Source organism: Palaemon carinicauda, chromosome 22 (assembly GCF_036898095.1).
Source record: "Palaemon carinicauda isolate YSFRI2023 chromosome 22, ASM3689809v2, whole genome shotgun sequence".
Classification (NCBI taxonomy): domain Eukaryota; kingdom Metazoa; phylum Arthropoda; class Malacostraca; order Decapoda; family Palaemonidae; genus Palaemon; species Palaemon carinicauda.
The window spans coordinates 68,438,043-68,458,465 of record NC_090746.1 but is presented as its reverse complement, the minus strand read 5'-3'; the positions used below and the strand labels follow the sequence as shown (position 1 = coordinate 68,458,465).

General features: G+C 46.5%; 1 protein-coding gene across 6 annotated transcripts in view; it reads left to right on the top strand.

Moving 5' to 3' along the window:
• Positions 1 to 20,423, top strand: part of Asx (Additional sex combs) — a 163,416-nt gene that overhangs the window by 25,627 nt on the left and 117,366 nt on the right. For 2 of the 6 annotated variants that reach the window (XM_068346358.1, XM_068346359.1), the window contains exon 3: positions 573 to 686. The exons of the other annotated variants lie outside the window; for them this stretch is intronic. The gene's annotated coding sequence lies outside the window, so the exon portion shown is untranslated. The remainder of the gene's footprint in view (positions 1 to 572; positions 687 to 20,423) is intronic. 6 annotated transcript variants of the gene reach the window in all.

Sequence of the window (20,423 nt, the reverse complement as noted above, 5' to 3'; positions counted from 1 at the left end):
ATAATCATGATTTAATCGACCCTCCCTTCCTCCCCATAGAGAACCAGTGGACCGAGGAATAATTGAGGAGGTGTCAACAAGAAGTACTTGAGTACCTGGCCACAGGTGGCGCTGGTAAATACACCCCCTTCTAGTATTGTGATAGCTGGCGTATCCCTCCATAGAATTCTGTCGGGCAACGGAGTTGACAGCTACATGATTATCGGGTAAGTATATTCAAAAATTTATTTTATTAATAAAAATAACATATTACACCATTTGCACAAGTGTTATTTGTTTCCTACTTTACAACCTTACAATGTAGTTTTGTGTACTTTTTAAGTGTTTCATATAGAATGTAGGTACAGGTATCTTATAACTGCCATTGATAGCCAGTGCCTCTTTTCCTTATCATAAAATATAGTATTCTCTTCACTTTTTAGCTTGGTAATTACTCAGTCAGTTGTTGCATTTTCAGTAGATTTTGAAAAAGTAAATTGACCCAGTTTTGTGTGGCAACATTTTTTTTATATAAGGCAAACCCTTAAATTCATGCATTTTCATTTTGATTCATGCCTTTAATGTTGTTCCAGATTTCTTTGGAATCATTTTATTCAGCCAATCAGTCATGAAGGCACGGACTAACCATTTGGGTCCCAGTGCCAGGGCCTTGGCCCTGAACTTCATGCATCCATCTTAAAACGCTAGTGAGTGGTTCGTTTTCATTGCTGTCTTGAGCTCATCAGAATACGGCAGTTGATGCTGAAACAGCATATTTTGTCCCATCTTTATTTTTTTTTTCCTAAATCCTAGTTTCTTTGTCTGGAAGGGTAAGCACATCATATTTAAGAAAATATCAGTTCAAACATAATGTTAGGGAATGTAAGTAGCTTAAAGAACTGAACATAATATGTGGGAATGTACGTAGCTTAAAGAAATAGGGGGGGAGGTCTCAGCGTCATCTGCTTAAAAAAATTTTGTGCTGGAACAATTGGAGATTGATTATTTACCATGATACCAAAGGCTGTCAAATAATGTATTCTTAACCCTCTGCTATTGCGCCTAATTGGAACCGCTATTGCTGTGCTATAGCTGAATTGAAGAACTTAAGGTAATAATTCTTATTGATAGCCCAACCCCAAATTTTACTCCTAATTTTTGCTATTACCATATTTGTACCTCTTTTGATAAAATTACTTTAATTACAAACCGATAAAGGTATTGGGCAGCTTTATAAGTATGTGTGATAGTGATAAAACGTTCTAGCAGAGTGTTAAATGTATATGCTAATATGATCTTGACAATTGTGCTAATCCAGGACAAAGAGAATGCTTTTCAAGTTATATAAGAATGTGAGTTACTCCACCCTCTCTCCCAACTTCCTGTCATTTGTACACTAAAATAGGCTCGGCTCAATTAAGAAACTGAAGAAATGACATGATCTAGATCTGTGGTTCTTATACCTTGTTTTCCCCCATGTATCCCTTTCACCACATGTCAGAAAATCATCTCCCGTAAAAAGTGCATTCCAAACAATATTTATATATGTAAATATCCTTGTAATTTTCCCATATTAGTACTGTACATATACATTTACAATTTTACTTGGATTATTTTGAGTGCTCCTGGGTAAGCTTAAGGGAAATAAATAACATGCAAACAGTTTGAGTTACCAATATGTGGTCCCAATCCACCCCTGAAAGCCTGAAATTCTCCGCTAGCTTAGACTCTTTTCGATGTCATGCGTAGTAATATTGATAGAACTGCTGGAAGATCTTTTAGGCTTGAATATTAGGATTACTATTTAAATTATATTAGTCTTTGGCAGATCTTTATAGTATTGTAGATTGTATAACATAAAAAGAAATGTCCACTTAATGATGAATTAAACATTTTAGCATTATAATGTAAACTTTGTCAGTCTTACGTGAAAAAATAATGCAGGTTTCATCCTAGAAGAGCAAATTCATATTTAATTTTCAACTTATCATCATTAGAATTACGTTATGAAGATAGGCTAATATTTTTGTGTTTTGACAGATGACAAATTGTTTTCACAAGATTAAACACCTGTTGTTGTGTAATGAAAATCATAGACGATAAGGTACAACTGAAAAATAACTAGGGTATTGTGCTTACCCTTGTACTCTTCTTATTGCTTAAAGGATTACATTTGTTACCCTGTTTTTATGTTATGGGTAAGAGTATTCTATATTTCATTTTTTTTTAGAAGATGAAGGGCTTATGATAAATATGAAAAGGATTCCTATATTTTTGATTTTTTTTGAATGATTTCAGGCACAGATTTTATTTTCACATAACATATGGAGGTAAAGGGTACGAGATATTCCAAAATCATGTGTTCCAACAGAAGTAGTTTCCATTATACACTTATTAGTAGCAGATGCATGGCAGTTTAATTTTCTCATACTTTATATCTTCACCGGGATTCTTAATTTCTTGTGACAATGCCTAACCAAAGAATAATTATTTATCCCTAAAGATGGTTTCCCATTTTTAGAAATATTTTGCATATTTTTTTATTTTCTCATGTCTGTGTTTGTTATTGCTTTAGTTTGTCTTTTTTTGTCTTTTAAATAACCCAACCTTAATTTTTATATAATTCCTAAAACTAATTTATATCCTCATAGTATTGTCTTTTTACACTCATTTCTTGCCGTTAAATTTGAAAAATTTTTAGTTTGCATAAATCTATTTTGCATATGGTATATCGTTTACAATATCAGTATCAGATAAGCTTAAATATTTGATTATTGTATTATAAAAGTGAGGACAGTCACTTTTATTCTGCTATATGTATGTATGATCAATGTAGATGAAATATGTAGTAACTATTACAATAGAAATTAAAGCAAATCAAAATTATTAAAAGATTGTAATAAAACGAATGATAATTTTCTTAACAGGAGAAAAGTAAAAGAATGTTAGTAACAAGGATAGAAGAAAAATAAAGATCTAGAGCAGGAGATTTAACAAAAAAAGGTTAAACCCTTTTATTAGTTTTTAAAAGTTTAAGGTTACTCATGAATGGTAGAGGGAAGGGCCAGGATATTGTTTGTAGATCGACCATATGCATACAGTGATCAGTGCTCATGCCCCCTCTCCACCCGTGGTTGGACCAGGGAGGGTTAGGCAATAGCTGCTGATGACTCGCCAAGTAAAACTATAGGCTCCTAAATGTCCCAGTCTTAGGTCACAAGGATGGTGAGGTTTGGGAAGGATATGAAAAACATAGTTGTTCCGATACGAATACAAACCCTCCCTATTTATAGGGATTTTACTTTTTTGTTCCGATACGAATACAAACCCTCCCTATTTATAGGGATTTTACTTTTGGCAAAACTGAATGGTAGCCATAAGACTTTTAGCCAAGTATAAACTACCCTACCTCTAATTAGCAGGGTGGGGGTAGGCACAGTAACCAGCCACCCTGCTCACTCACATACCTTAGTTGTTTCTTCACCTTTTACTTTTGACTTGGAGACAGTGGACGTTCGTCTCTCTTTCCTCCTAACTGTTTTACCGGCCTTTGAATTTTCTACTCACTTGTGTTTATATATATATTTAAACATTCTTTTGTTGTTTCTATATAATTAAGTTCTTGCCAGAGTTCGTGGCGAAAACCCAGAACCCTGCAATTACGGATCCTAGGTTTGAGGAATTCTCCATTCCGGCACTTCCGCGTTCGGACAACCCGGAAGACCTGCTCTTGTGCCCCGTAAGGACGGTCAGGAAATATCTCAGCAGAATGGCCAAACTCAGACCAGCTGTTAAGAGTTTGTTTGTTTCCACAGGTCCAATCAAGAAGGAAGTTTCCAAGAACACCACATCCTTTTGGCTGCGTCAGGTTATAAAAAGATCTTATGAGAGTGTGGGCTCTACGGTTCCTGGTACCCAGAGACCCCATGATATTAGGGGCCTTAGTACATCGTTGGCCTTTGACACTAACATGGCGGTAGGTCAGATCCTATACCGCCATGTTAGTGTCAAAGGTCAAGGATGTACTAAGGCCCCTAATATCATGGGGTCTCGGGGTACCAGGAACCGTAGAGCCCTCACTTTCATAAGATCTTTTTATAACCTGACACAGCCAAAAGGATATGGTGTTATGGTAGTCAGGGGAGTCGTCTATTGTGAATATTCCGTTCGTATGTTGTCGTCACTTGCTCCCTGCGAGTTCATCAGAGGGAAGACCGCTTGTGGCCTGGCCTACCCAGAGTTTAACTTTGGTCGTGCTCCTCTTCACTGACGACACCGCACTCCCTTGCTCTACATTGGCAGTCGGCAGAGGGAGTACATAGTTTGAAGCATGTTCTTATGGGTCTCTTGGAACTTCTTTCCCGTAAGTGGGTAGATGGTTCTCCCTAGAGTTTTGTCTTCATCTGATTAATATTTAATAGAAAGATTTTTATTTAACTATCTACAATCGAATTAATTGTTAATAGCACTTTGTTCCAACACGGAGTACTTACCTCGAACTACTTTCTTAGGAGTATCTGGGATCTCCTTCCATCTGACCAGAATTTTGTGTAGTTTACCCTATTCCCGTTCTCTATGCGGGGTAATCTCTGGCGGAGTGATATGTGCCCAGAGATGACCCGGGGTCAGAGAGCATGCTTTCTCAGGTCTCGCTCCCCAGTAAGTTTCTGGTCGCGTCGGCGTTAACACACCGACGCTCTCTCTTTAACCCAGTGCGACCCTTTGTGTCCCAGATCTCTTTGTGTCCCACGCGGTTCCCATGTGGACCCTTGTGTGCTTCCCTTCCTTTCCCTCTGTGTTCCTGTGTCTCGCGGTATATTACTTGTTCGTTATGGAGCAGCCCCGTTGTTGCCCTGGGCCTATGGCCGGCAAATTGTGTGGCGCCTTTCTCTCAAAACCCAAAGTTGACCCGCACTCCTTGTGTTCGTCGTGTAGGGGCAGTGTGTGTTCCCCTACAGCCACGTGTCCGGAGTGCGAGTCCTGGAATGAAGTGCAGGGTGCGTTACGGCACGACAAAGAAGAAAGTCTCTCGTCGGTCCCCGAGGAAGTCCAACGTCTCTTCGCCTCTCGCTTCGCCCGGCGTCCCGTCGGATAGAACTTCTCTACCTTCTCCCCCTACCCAGAGTAGGGGTCGAGGTAAGTCTGTTGCGGGGAAGCGGCCGGTGGCCCTTCCCCAGGAGTCTATATTACCAGACAGTGGTATTGTGTCTTTTGTCCAGGCAAGTGGGGGGCCTAAGGGAGGGACGGGTGTGTTTTCGGGGGTCGAGGCCCTGGACAAAGGGGGCCCCGTATCTTCGGAAGATCCTGTGTGGGGAAAGACGGCAGCAGCTTCTTCTCCCAGCTCTTGGGCGGGCTTTTCAGGTGCGTCAGCAGCCGAGGGCGACGCCGAGAAGGACGACTCGCAGCCATCAGACGCCCTCGTGTGGGCGCCTCCCAAGACGCCCTTCAGATCACCCCACAGAATGGAAGAGGAGTTCGAGGCCTGGTTCCCCAACGAGGAGCTCCCCCGCTCCCCTCCAACACCGTCAGTGTCGTTCCCAGCGGATTTTATGGAGCCTGCGTCGTCGTCCGGGCCCCATGCAGAACCGACAACGACACATCGAATTTCGGACCCTCCAACGAGACCCTACAGATCCTCGGCTTCCTCGTTTGAGGCCTACTCTTTTTCGTCAGATGAAGGAGCCCCGAGAGACCATAGTAGGTGACAGGATAGGTCTCGCAGGAGTCGATCACATTCGAGCTCGGCCTCAAGACCCCGCCACGTGGATAGACGTTCAAGGTCCCCCAGAAGGAAGTTCAGGAGAAGTCTTTCGCCGGAGGAAGAATGGGTGCGGGTTTCCATCCCACGTAGCCAACTCCTGGGGGCGGCGGCCGTTGCGGGCACCTCGGGATGGCTCCCCAGACCCCGATCACCAGTAGGATTCATCGACGGGAGCAGATTTGACCGGCGGAGGAGCTCGTCGCATCAGACGTCGAGGGACAGGCATAGGTCCGCGAAGGTTCCGACTCCACCCGCCCAGCGTGGAGAGTCGCCCCTTCGGTCTGGCAGCCGCGTCCCTCCTTCAAGATCTCCAAGGAGACGTCCAGAACGAGAGAGATTCGTTTCCTCGACGGGCAAGGCCGCGGACCCCTGGTCTTCCAGAAGAAGCGAGGGAATCGGACCACTCCAAGAGGATGCCACCTCCTGGTACGGCTCCCTCCGTCGGAGGTCCGCCGTAAAGCACAAGTGTTAACCTTGGTGCTTGATACCCCTCTCACCTCTTGGAGCTTGTTGTTTTCACACAAGCAGTTTTTTTTTGTTCCCGATATTTTCATCTTCGAGCTTTGAAGAGCCCGTGTACAGGATTGGCAGGCTTCTTATTCCACTCTCCAGTCCTCGGCACATTCGCGGATGTTTATCCCTCGTGAATGTTTTTTTCGTTGCTCCACGACCTCCACTAGTACTTCTTTTCTAATATGGAGTAGCCTACATGCTGTGTGCCTCAAGGACGAGGTTGTTGCTTCCACCTGCCATCTCTTCCCTTGTGTCACTTTTTGGTATATGGTTACCTTACGAGCCGAAGTGTCCATGGATATGACCTGTGCTAGTTGCGCAGGCGTCAACACTTATTCACCATCTCCTGGCAGGTAGAACACAGTTTTACAGAGCGGTTGCCGCAACAAACACTTCCGACTACTCGTCTCTGCTACCTTCTTTTGTGAGCGTAATCCTTTTTTATGAATAGAACTTACCTGGCAGTTATATATATATATATAGCTTAAGTCTGACTTTCTGCAGAATTTTTCAAAAATCGCGGGAACCGCCTTGTGGTGGTTGTGCGGTTAGGTGATTAACAACCCTTACAGGGTGGTACTAGGAATCATTCCCGTTTTCTGTTCTTCAGTTCATCTCTGCCGGTCGGATCGACAACACGTTGGTCCGTCATTAAGAGTTTTTCTTCGCTTTCCCTGTATCGCTGTACCTGTCTGCTATTTGGTGAAGTACACTGATTTGGGGATTTGGCAATCGTGTTTTTGTTATTTCTTTGCTTTTTTGCTGTTTATCATTATGAGTGATAAAATTCAATTCCGTGTTTGTGCGAATGAGGAATGTAAGGTGAGGTTGCCAAAAATGGCGGTAGATCCTCACACTGTGTGTTTGAGTTGTAGGGGTTTTGAATGTGCCCGTAATAACAGGTGCGGGGAATGTAAGATATTGAATGAAAAGGATTGGTTGATTATGAAGCGCTATGTGCGTAAACTAGAGCTCGATAGAGTTAAGAGAGCTTTTAAGTCTAAATCTAAGTCTGTTAGTGGGAAGGAACACGAGCTTAATGTTGATTTATCCTTTGAGCCTGTTATTAATTCCTCTTTGGAAGTTGATCCTTCCCTTGAGTTAGTAACTCCTGCCCCTTCTACAGGATCCGTATCTGTGGATGACTGCCAAGTTGAAGGCCATTAAAGAGCAACTTGCGGCCTTTAAAGGTAAGAAAAGTGAAAGTGATTTTAGTGCTTGTGAAAGTGCAGTGGAGGTGGCAACTGACCGAACCTGTCATTACCCTAGGTCTAGACCTCTACCAAGCTCCCAGGACCAAGGGAGAAGGTACGTCGACAACCGAAAGTCGGTGAGAGGTACGTACCCTCGGTCAGCCGTCACCTCAAGCAGTCCTGTTGCCAATTCCCAGGCTGCTCTTGACCGCCACGGAAAAGGCGTGTCGGATGTGTTAGTTTCTTCTCCGAATCCTTCTCCCAGGCGCAAATGGAAGTTTGAGGCTTCAAGACCTACGAAGAGGAGGTGGAACTGTGACGAACTGTCTTGTTCTCACTCTCCCGGTTCTAGTAGCTATGAACCTTGTCCGTCGGAGGACGATTTAGACTCCGTGCCTGTGAAAAGGACAAAGTCTAGGTCCGCAAGTCTGGATAAAGCAGCCGAAGATCCTTCTCCTTCCACGAGTGTTATTCGTCAGCCCTCTCCTTCGGGACCGCAAGACCCAGCAGAAGTTGCTAAGTCTTTTATGTCTGTCGTGCAGGAACAACTTTTTTCGTTAGTTCAAGCGTTTAGCCGCCCTCACGCTCAGTCTGATAGACGTAAAGATGACTCTTTGCCTATCAAGAAGTTGGCTTCTAAGAGGGAACGGAGTTCCTCTCCTAAGGAACCCTTGTGCTCTTCTTCGAAGACACGACTCCGATCTGCTTCCTGTACTGCTCAACGGCGGCAGGACGATACCTCCTCTCTCTCTCGACGCCAGGACGATGACGACATGCTTACGCAGGACGAAACTTCCTCTCGTTGCCAGGACGATGCCGCCTCTCGACGCCAGGACGATACCGCCTCCCGTTCTCGACGCCAGGACGATACCGCCTCCCGTTCTCGACGCCAGGACGATACTGCCTCTCGTTCTCTTCGTCAGAACGATACCGCCTCTCGTTCGCGGTGCCAGGACGATACCGCCTCTCGTTCTCGACACCAGGACGACTCTGCCTCTCGCTCTCGGTGCCAGGACGATACCAGCCTGCTTCCTCAGGACGATACTGCCTCTCGTTACCAGGACTTTAACAGTTCTCGGCGTAAGGACGCCTCCCCCTCTCACCTTCGGGACTCTTCCTCTTACCGCACCAAGGACTCTTCTAGCGCTCGGCGCCAGGACGATACCTCTTTCCCGGCGCCAGGACGACACCTACGCTCGGCGCCAGGACGACACCTACGCTCGGCGCCAGGATGACACCTACGCTCGGCGCCAGGACGCAAGCGGTTCTCGGGGTCAAGCTTCTTGCAGCCCTCTTTTGCCGGACAAATCCTTCGATTTGCCGTTGTCGGATTCTAATGAGCCTTCTTCTCGTACGAAGGATGTTGCAGAGGGGGATCAGGATCTCAAGGAGGTCTCTGATGACGAAGATAAACCTGCTGACGCTGCCGGAGATTACAAAGTTCTCTCTCGCTCCCTCCTTGAACTTTATGGAGAGGAATTACAACCTGCTGCTTCGCAATCTCCTCAATCCCAATTCAGCAAAAGAAAAAAGGCCAAGAAACAGTCGGCCTTCATCAAGATGAAGCTGTCGATTTCTGCAAAGAAGGCTCTTGCGAAGATTGATGACTGGATGAAGGAACGGAGACAAGCAGTTAAGACTTCCTTCTCGTTTCCACCAGCTCGCCTTGCTTCGAAGGCTGGCATGTGGTATGAGACTGGGGAACCTCTGGGTCTGGGAGTTCCTGCCTCCTCCAAGGGTGACTTCTCTGGCTTAGTGGCCTCGGCTGGAAAGCATGCTCTCAACTCGGCCAAGGTCATGTGGTCGATGTCGGAGCTGGATCACCTCGTCAAAGGCATTTTTAGAGCCTTTGAGGTTTTTAGTTTTTTAGACTGGTTGCTCGGGACCCTGGCCAGGAAGACTGACCAGATGGAAGGAACTCGGGACCTAACCAGTATTATGTCCTGTATGGACAAGGCCCTCAGAGATGGGGCTAATGAATTGGCTTCGCTGTTTTCAGCAGGAATCCTGAAGAAGAGGACCCTGCTTTGCTCTTTTACTTCAAGATCTGTAACCGTTGCGCAGAAGTCTGAGCTTCTTTACGCCCCCCTGTCGCAACATCTTTTTCCTGAGGCCCTTGTGAGAGACATTCCGCTTTCTCTGGCCCAAAAAGCCACCCAAGACCTATTATCACGTTCGGCTCGTAAGCCCTTGGCAGCCGCTCCTTCTACTTCGAAGCGGGAGGAAAAGAAATTCCAGCAGCCCTTTTGAGGCAGGACTACTTCAAGACCAGATTTTGGAGGAAGAAGGCAAGAGTCAGGAGCAAGATCAAACAGAGGTTCGTTCAGAGCTTGCTCCAGAAAATGAAGTACATCTCCTCCAGACAGTAGGCGCAAGACTGTCAGGTTTTTGGCAGTCTTGGAAGAGAAGAGGGGCGGACACCTGGTCCCTCTCAGTCATCAAGGAAGGATACAAGATCCTCTTTCTGAAGAAACCTCCTCTCGCAGATACTCCGCTGGCCTTAGTAGCCCAGTACACAGATCTGGGGAAACAAGACCCGCCTAGATTTAGTCGACCAAATGCTGGACAAGGGGGCGATAGAACCGGCTTGGGATCTATCCTCCCCAGGCTTTTACAATTGCCTGTGTCTAGTGTCCAAGAACTCGGGTGGATGGAGACCCGTCCTGGATGTCAGCTCTCTGAACGTCTTCGTGGAGAAGAGGAAGTTCTCCATGGAGACGACTCAGTCTGTGCTGGCATCAGTACGTCCAGGGGACAAGATGGTGTCTCTCGATTTGCAGGACGCGTATTTTCACGTCCCCATCCATCCGACTTCAAGGAAGTACCTGAGATTTGTAATGCAGGGCAAGTGCTTCCAATTCAGAGCGCTTTGCTTCGGTCTCACCACGGCTCCTCGAGTCTTCACCAGGATAATGGCGAAATGTGTTAGGCTGGCTGTCAAGAGGGGATAAGGATATCCTTTTATCTGGACGATTGGCTGATTCGTGAATCGTTCACGATCGAAGGAGAAATGTCTGGAGGATTTACGAAAGACTTTTATGATGGCTCAAGATCTAGGCCTGGTCATCAACAGGCAGAAGTCTCAGATCAAGCCGAATTATACTATTCTCTATTTAGGGATAGTTCTGAATTCAGTTCTTTTTCGGGCTTCTCTCACAAGAAAGACAGACCAAGTGTCTCGAAAAGGTCCGAAGTTTCCTGGACAAGAAGAGGTGCTCAGCGAAGGAGTGGATGAGTTTGCTGGGAACTCTCTCCTCCCTCAAACAGTTTGTCTCATTGGGGAGACTCCATCTAAGGCTTCTACAGCACTTTCTTTCGAGAACGTGGAACAGAAAGACGCAGGAAGACTCCTTTTCCTTCCCCATTCCAGCTGAAGTCGAGGATCTTCTGAAGTGGTGGCTGGATCCAGCCTTGTTGGGGGAAAGGATCTCCTTGTACAAGAAGAACCCAGACCTAGTGTTGTTTTCAGACGCGTCAGAGTCAGGTGGGGGGGGGGGGCAACACTAGAAAGCAAGGAGGTCTCAGGCTCTTGGGAAGGAAGTCAGTTAGAATGGCACATCAACAACAAGGAGCTGATAGCCATTTTTCTAGGTCTAAAGGCCTTCAAAGACTCGGTGTCTAGGAAGATTGTAGAGGTCAACTCAGACAACACCACAGCTCTTGCGTACATCAGGAAACAAGGGGGACTCGCTCTCTGTCTCTGTTCGAAACAGCAAGGGAGCTCCTTCTTTGGGCGAAGGAGAACAAGGTAGATCTGCTGATGAGGTTTGTACAGGGACAGAGGAATGTGAGGGCGGACATGCTCAGCAGGAAAGGGCAGGTTCTTCCCACAGAATGTACCCTCAACCAACAGGTCTGTCAGAGTCTCTGGAGGCTGTGGGGGGAGACCCCTAATAGATCTTTTCGCCTCCAACTTGAGCAAGAGGATCCCCATCTATTGCTCCCTGGTTCCGGACAAGGAGGCGATAGCAGTTGACGCCTTTTTTGATGGATTGGACTGGGATGGACACATATGCCTTTCCCCCGTTCAAGATCATCAATCTGGTCGTCAGGAAATTCGCCCTCCTCGATTCGGGACGAATGATCCTGGTAGCTCCATTCTGGCCAACGAGAGAATGGTTTACGGAAGTAGTGGACATGATGGACTTTCCAAGAAGCCTTCCTGCAAGTTCAAAGCTGCTCAGACAACCCCACTTCGAGAGGTATCATCAAAACCCCCTCGCTCTCAAACTGACTGCCTTCAGACTATCGAGAAGCTTGTCAGAGCTAGAGGATTTTCGGCGCAAGCTGCGAAAGCTATCGCCAGAGTGACGAGGGCCTCTTCACAGAGAGTCTACCAGTCCAAGTGGGAGACTTTTAGAGCTTGTTGTAGGAAGCACAAGGTTTCCTCATCCACTACCTCTGTGAGCCAGATTGCGGATTTCTTGTTGTACATCAGGCAGGATGCTAAGCTGGCAGTGTCCACAATCAAAGGGTACAAAAGCATGCTTGCTACAGTCTGTCGGCATAGAGGCTTGGACTTGTCTCACGTTAAGGACTTGCATGACCTCGTAAAGTCTTTTGAGACAACTAAACAGGTCCAATTAAAGCCCCCTTCTTGGAACCTTGATGTGGTTCTTAAATTTCTGTGCATCAAGAGATTTGAGCCCATCTCACAAGCTTCTCTTAGGGAGGTTACGAAGAAAACCCTCTTCCTTTTGGCCCTAGCAACAGCAAAAAGGGTCAGTGAGGTCCATGCGATTGAAAAGTAGGTAGGCTTCAATCTGAATGGGGCAGTTTGTGCCTTAAGAATAGATTTCCTCGCCAAGAACGAGAACCCTTCAAAGCCCAGGCCAAGGACCTTTGAGGTTCCTAACCTGACTAACCTAGTGGGTCAAGAGCAAGAGAGGCTCCTCTGTCCAGTCCGACCCCTCAAAGCCTACTTGTGTCACACTAAAAATGTGAGAGGCTCTTCTAGCTCCTTGTGTTGTTTGGTGAAAGATCCTCAGATGCCCCTTTCTAAGAATGCTTTGTCTTTTTTCCTGAGGGAAGTTATAAGAGAAGCTCATCTTTTATGTGAGGAAGAACACTTTGGCCTTTTTAAAAGTGCAGGCTCACGAAGTGAGAGCCATTGCGACCTCGCTTGCTTATCGCAAGAACATGTCGGTCAAACAAATTATGGATGCAACATTCTGGAGGAGCAACTCTGTGTTCGCCTCTCATTCCCTGTTACCATCCTCAACCCAAAACCTAACCCAATATCCTAAAAATAAAAGTTGCAGAATAATCCCTACCCCAATTACCTATCCCCCCAAAAAAAAAATCCTACCAAAACACCTACAGGCTGCAAGATTGCAAGAGCCCGTGTCTGCCAAAAGGGCCAGGCAATCTTCAACAACAACCACCTCAGAGAGGTGAGATTGGATTATGAGAAATGCTATACCTTGGGCCCATACGCAGCTACGGCTTCTGTATTAGGCAAAGGAGTTACTACCTCCCCTCAACCTTAGTTTTTGTATGCCTGTGTGTGGGTTGATGATTTTAATGGTTGTCTGAGGACGTCGACTTGTGTATAGTCACCTCAGTCAAGTTAGATAATGGATATCTACTTTGCAAGGTTAGGTGGTTGTTTTTGTAAGGTTGCAGTTTTTAATATATGGGTAATAGGTAGTCCTGAAGTCTAGTCAGATTGTTGGTCTCACCCATTGACAGACTCGATTGAGTGTTTTCAGCATTGCAGGTCACATCCTGGCTGACACTCCTAAGGGAAAGCGACTCAAGAGGCAGGAACCTTTGAAGTCAGCTACCTTACAGGTAAGGAATCAAGGTGTTTTTTATACTACAACTTTTTTTGGTTGTTTCCCCAACGATGTTTAGTGTCTATCACCCTCCTCCAAGTGTGTGAATTAGCTATATATATATATAACTGCCAGGTAAGTTCTATTTTTATGATAAAACAAAGTTTTTGAATACTTACTTATGATAAAACAAAGTTTTATGAATACTTACCTGGCAATTATATATATATATTCTAAGGCCCACCCACCTCCCCTCAGGAGACAGGTCGGGCATAGATGAACTGAAGAACAGAAAACGGGAATGATTCCTAGTACCACCCTGTAAGGGTTGTTAATCACCTAACCGCACAACCACCACAAAAATTCTGCCGAAAGTCAGAGACTTAAGCTATATATATATAACTGCCAGGTAAGTATTCATAAAACTTTGTTTTATCATAAAAACTCCATTTTGGGATTTTAGCTTATCTTCTCTCCACAAGAGGAGCGTTTGTTGGATCTCGGACGGGGTTCTTGGGCTGTTTCCTTGGATCAGCTCCTCAGCCTTCCAGTCCAGACAGGCTTCAGGAGACATAACCCCATGAGGTTATTCCCTTTTTCATCCCCTCATTTCTAAGTGATTGAATTCAGCGCTGGCTTGCGCTACGGCTATAGTTGCTAGGATTCTTCCGTCCGGCGAAGTTATTCAATGGGGGTCAAGTCAGCCCTTGGATGGGTTATCTCCTGAGAACACCAGAGGTTTTCGACATCTCTTCTTGCTCCCTCGGATCTTTGTACGAGCATCTAAAGCCTCCCCGGAGACGCATATACGACCAATCCTTAGCTTGACTCGGTCTTGTTCGTCAACCCTCGGATAATGAAGTTATTCTGCTGCTGTAGTTCTCCTGTCAGCTGATGTTCTATTTTAGAGAAAACTCCCTTTTTCGTCCTTGAGTGAGGTTTTTTCCAGTAGCAGATAATCCACTCTTATGAGTTTGAAGTACTCTTTTTGCCAAGGACAGAAAATCCCCAGCCCAGTTACAAGAGCATGCACTTCCGTCTCTTCCACCCACCTGTTGAGGTGATTGCAGTTTTCTCTTTAATCTTCGCGATCCGAACATCCCGTCGGACAACCGATGTTTATCAATATATTTCCGACCTCTACAGTCGGTTTTTCCTATAGAAGTCTCCAGTTTTGTCCTCTCCTCTAGGAACAAGTTTGAGCATCAAACTGTCCGGCAAAGAGAAGGCTTACGGTCAAACAAGCAGTTAGTCCAGGACTTCTAGTGCACGTTCAACCACTAGGATTCATACTCTTAGCTTTCCTGGACATCCGTCATCAAGGAAGCTTTCTTTGTTTATACAGGCTTTCCATGTCAAAGTACGGTGCTACAATTTCGATAGAACCTCAGGTTTGCACGAGGGTTTTACCCTAGTGGCAACCTGGTCTTACAGGATCTGCCCTGTTTTCCGAAGACTTCAGGAGGATTGGCTGATCCTAATAGTCTCGAGTTAACCACAATATGAGGATTGCAGTAAATCTCTAGAGATATCCCAACTTTCTTGTCAGAGACAGGTATCCTTAGGCATGTTCATAGTTATCAGCCTGCAGAACTTATCCGCAGAGCCACAGGATCCAAGGGGGAGGATGGCAATAGTGCTTCCTTCCTTGGGACGCACCTTCTATCACTTGTGGGTATGTCTTATATGTTACTGTTTCACTCTGGTTCGTCAAGCCCGCATCGGTCTCTGGGGGCAGCCAGATCCCATATGCTTTAGCACGAGGGATCTTCCTTTTCTCTGGTTCTCTATGAGACCCGGGCAGTAGATGAACCTGAGAAGAAGGTTGACAGACGAGAGTCTCATTCGTTTCCCTTTCCCAGATTTGACTCTCCCTTCAGATGCATCAAAGAAAAGGGGTGGGGTCACATGTCGTACCACTCCTTCTCAGGGCTCTGGTCAAAGACCGAATGGTACCGTTATTTGAATTTCTTTGAGATGCAATCGTCCTACTTTCGGGAAGAAATGCCTTCAGTAGCAACAGATGTTGGTCACTTCACGTTCACGGGAAAGACTTCCTTCACCTGTTTGGTCCTCCCTTCGGGGGGTTCCTCCGGTCGGAATTAGATTTGCCCACTCCCCTTCTGAGGGAGGCTCCCATCTCCAGCCTTTGTTCAGCAATCTTCTTGCTTGCGGGAAGAATCGCCAACAGTGGTAACAGACGTTGGTCTCTTTATTCCCGTCCGCGGGAAAGACTTCCTTCTCCTGGTGGTGTCTTCTTCAGGAGATTCCTCCTGGGGGAATTTGACTAGTCCATTCCCCTCCATTGCCCTTCGTAGCATCCTCGTCGTTGGCAGTCTCGTCTTGCTAGAAGACTTCGCCCATCAGACTTGTCTCGCCAGCAAGAGTCTTTTCGCCTGGTAAACTTGTCACATCCAGTTCATGTGTCTGCAACTCCCGACAGAAATCCTGAGAGAACTCCCACCACGACACGGTCTACTCTTACAGCCACATGTCAATATATTTCACAAAGCCTTAGCTTTGCTGCGACTTCACACCTGGAGACTATTCAGTTCCTCCTTTTTCAGAGAGTCCCCTTTCCACAAGAAGTTGTGAACAGGAAAGTCAACCTGCCCTCAGTCGGAAGGGAAATTTCCTTCACGGAGGCATAGTTTTCTTCATTCAGTCACCTAGGGTGTCCTCTCTGACCCAGAACTCCAAGCAGCAGATCTTCACCTGACCTCGAGAACAGGTCTCCTGCTCATGTTAGCCTCAGCCAAGAGAGTCGGCGTACCACATGGGTCGCCAGCAACATCTCATTCACGGCGAGGGGCTAGGTAATACTTGACTTCGTTCTTGGCAACTTGTACTCCAGTTTCGAGATCTGTGGATTGAGTGTCCTTCGTAGTGTGGCCTATGATCTAGATTAATAGCTTCTATGGTAGGGAAGAACTTGAGGTGCCATCACTCTTCGTCAGCCCGGGGAAGGTCAAGAGAAGGATCACCTAGAACATGTTCTTAGCTTAGATTCGTAAGGTGAGGGGCCAAGCTTTGAATCCTGATCCTTCTCCTTATGTGACCCACAGGAACATGGAGACGCTCTCCATGGAGTCTCTGGCTACACAATAAATGGTTTAAAATACCTCAAGCTCCTTGATGGACAAGTAGTAGAGGGGGAGGGTAGAGTTTTAATATGGTTAAGTCTGGGAGGAATGCCAAAGAAAGACTTCCAATTTATTTCTTTCATTTTCCCTCTGTGGGTAACAGCACCTACGGTACTCTGCAAAGCTGGCCTCTACTGTCTGCAGGTAGAACCATTTTCCCGTGTATAACCTGGTATAGTGAGATATACTTGTTACATCCTCATACCCATTGGCGAGGTGGGATTGGGTAACATTTATGGTTGATTGTAAGATTTCTTACGTGGACTAGTCTCACTGCCAATATCACACATTTACACAGATTGCTCAGGCTGCTAACCATGCTTTGCATGAATTGTTTAGCGAGGTGTCAGGGTTTCTCCATGTTACGTGCAGAGCATGTACAGGAAAACCCCGGGTCAAAGACCAGCCAGTTGGTTTTGACTTCCACCCTCCTAAGGAGTGAGTTAAGCCCTATAAATAGCGAGGGTTTTTATCAGTGTCGGAACAAATGACAAATTTAGAAGTAATTTGTATTTTTCCTATCGATACAAACCTGTAGCTATATATGCAAATTGGCCCGCCATCACCTGTCCCCCAAGAAGTCCTGCCTGCAAATAAAGTAATGAAATAACCCAGGTGTGTGTCAGTGTGACCCCCTGCTAACTAGCGGTAGGGTTGTTTATACCTTGCTAAAAGTCTTATAGCTACCTTTCAAGCTTTGCCAAAAGTATAATCCCTATAAATAGCTACAGGTTTGTATTGTTTGGAAAAAGGCAAAATATTTCCAAATTTGTCATATATATATGATTCCAGGACTTTTTATGCTAGCCTTAGCTTTGGCAAAGCAAGATGGTGAACTACATGGCAGCTCGTATATCACTAGTTATTCTGAAAGATGGAAGGTCTCTCTTAGTTTTCTCTTGAGTTCATGGTTAAGACTCAAGACTAGGCTGGACACAAGATCAAGGTTCTAGTCCTCAATCTCTTCCCGTCAGGAGGCATCGAGAAGCTTCTCTGTTGTGTGAGAGCTCTACTGTGCTATCTTTGAGAACTAGGTGCTTCTTGTCTAAGCATCAAATTTTTCTTAGTACCGGGAGGATAGAGAAAGCTATCCTAGAACACTGTTTCTATCTGACTCTGAAGTTAGGGGTGTCGGGTCCACCTCAGCGCTGAGGAAAAAGGGTAGAGGTCTGGTAAAACTAGAAAACCTTTACTTCCCAATACCTGCAGGAATATACCCTCAAGACATTGAGTACCCTTATCCTTGGTCCGGTGGTGGCTGCTCCAAAGGTTAAGTTAAGTAACTAGCCTAACTCCCGTATAGGACAAGAAAAACAAACTGTGTGTGTGCGTACATCTGTGTTTTTGTGTTTGTTTTGCTGCAGGTAAGCAGCTATGAACTTAATTGGACATTGGATGTAGATAAACTTCATAGCGTAGCAACCAGTTTTTATTGGTCTTTTAAGAATTACTGTATCTCCCCCAACTTCATAATTAATACAGGCACATTCTGTACAGCATGTGGGTTATCCTCTGAAACAGTATTATTTATTCTTGGTACAGGCATCCCCATGCACTGACCATTTTGAGGTTGGCATGATATGTCACCCTTCTCCTGTAGAGAACTATACTCAATTTTTTTTAATGAGGCGCATTTACACCGACTCCCAGCGGTGCCCTTTGTTCTGTAACTGGAATACAAACCACGCTATTTAATAGGGGTATTACTTTCGGCGTAGCTGAAATGACGAGCCATTAAAATTTAACAAGGGTTTACTACCCACACCGCTAGTTAGCGGGGGTAGGGGAGGGTAGCTTGCTACCCCCCCCTCACACACACACCTGTGCTTGAGCTCACTTTGCTCTCGGCTCGGATGGTAGTCGGACGTGTCTGCTTTCAGCCTCGCCGCCATTGGCAGCCATTAATGCTTTTTTTGCTTTTCCTTTTACAGTTTGTGTGTGAAGTTGGCCTCTGTTATTATGCGTACCTGCCCTGGATTTCCCGACCGCCCCTATGGAATATTCATGTCGGCAGTCGAGACCGATCCTCACGCCCTTTGTCCTTCCTGTAGGGGCCAACGGTGTGATAGCAATAACAGGTGTAGGGAGTGGTCTACCTCCCAATGGGAAAGCTTTTCGCGGCGACGGAAGAAGAAGTCCAAACGGGATATTTCTCCTTCGAAGGTTTCTTTGAAAGGAGAAAAACCCAAGGCCTCTTCTTCCGTTGCTGAAACCTCCTCCGAAGCTCCCTCTCGGTCGGTCTCTTTCGAGAGACTGTTGAGTGGTAGCGTAGGCCGTTGTACTGTTTACCAAACTCGGGGTTCAAGAGATGGCTTTGCTTCCCTTAGCGAAGCAGCTCCACCTCTCCTCCCGGGGGAGGATTTGTCATTAATCCCTCTCTTTCAGCTTTGGTCCTCCTTGGGGCTGGAGGCTTCGCCCTCCAAGGAGGTCTTACTTGACTACATCCGACTGGGTGCCACTGTCAAGCAATCGCCGCCTCCGACAGAGGTTGATCCTCTGTCGATTGTCGACGTTGTGGTGTCAGAGGTATCCAATGCGGTGTCACCCATCACCTCCTGCCTCTTCAAACCCTACGGTAGCTGACGGCTTAGTTTCTCCCGGTCCTGTTCAACCAACGAGGGAGAAACAAAGTCCAACAGTCTCTCTTGCTGGTGTTTCTTCCCCCTCGGGGGAGTTCACTTACAGAGACTCCTCTTCGGAGGACTGCATAAGGTCAGCTTGCTGATCCAATGGCCCCCAGAGGGCGCATCCGTCGCAAGGCTCGCCTTCCTCTTCGCCAGAGAGGCCTTCCTTCACCTGCGGTGAGGAGGCTCCTCTTTGGTTCTACATCTTCGTTGCAGTCCCCCGCAGAGGAGCCTCGTCATCGATCACCGACTGGTCCTGCTTTGGTCCAGGACCTTTCTGCGGATCGTTCACGATCCCCTTCGGTGGAAGGTCGTCCTTTCAAAGGACACGTCGACCTTCCACCCGACAGACCTGCCGACCTGCCGTCGCCCTTCCTGTATGAAGATGCGCGCAATGCGCCAACAAAACCAGGATCCCTAAGCCTTTCCAGGCGAACCCACCAATGAGAACTCCTCCCAGGGATCCTTCAATTCCTGCCCCTTCAAAGGGGATATCTGACAGGGCGTCTCTCAGCCAACAGCCCTGGTTCGGTGCACTAATCAGAGCCGTTACGCAGACGTTCAAGAATGTTTTCTTTGAATTAGGTCACGAATCCTTGGCTGTTTCAACCCCTTTGAAGAGGAAAAGAGGAGTTCCAGACGCGGTAACTTTTACACGGGCTAAATTGACTCCATGTAAGCTTTCGAGGCAGGTTCCTTCTGTTCCCCAGACTATCTCTCCTTCCCTGTCGGACGAAGATTTCTCGTCCTCAGAGGAATCACATGAGGTGAGACTTTCCTCCATCGCACCAATGAGGGAAACCTCTCCTCGCACTGAGGTGTCTTCCCAGATGGGGACTGGAAGAAACTTACCATCTTATTCAATGTTAGAGTCCTACATCCTTCCCAGGAAGGAATCTAAGGACTAAGACATTACCAAAGTCCTCTATAAGAACTAGGACGGAGCCAACTAGCCACATGGAGAATGTCCACGACTCTCCCTAAGAAGAGCCTTTGGGGTCAGGAGACTTTGCTGCAAGTCCTACGTCAGGAGGAGAACAGCAAGAGTCAGAACATGCGTTTCGGCAAGTTCTGATTCTAATGAGGGCTCTCAACGGCTTTTCTGACCCAGAGGTCTCTCCTTAAGAGGGCAAGGACACGGTCTTAGATCGTGTATTCGGTACTCAGAAACCCTCCAAGACCAGTGCAGCTCTGCCCTAGTCTCAGGGGGTTAAGAGTACCAGGGACAAGATTGCTGTACAGCTCTCCGAGATGTCCTCCTCCAACCGTTCCAGTGCCACCAACAAGCTCCTTCCTCTTCCTCGCGTACAGCAGAGGAGGTACTTCGAGATCCTTAAGGAGCCTTGTTTAGCTCTTCCGCTTCACCACTCGTTAGAAGAGCTTACCAGGGGAGTCCCTCTTGAGAGACTCTCCAACCGGCAGGTCTCATTCTC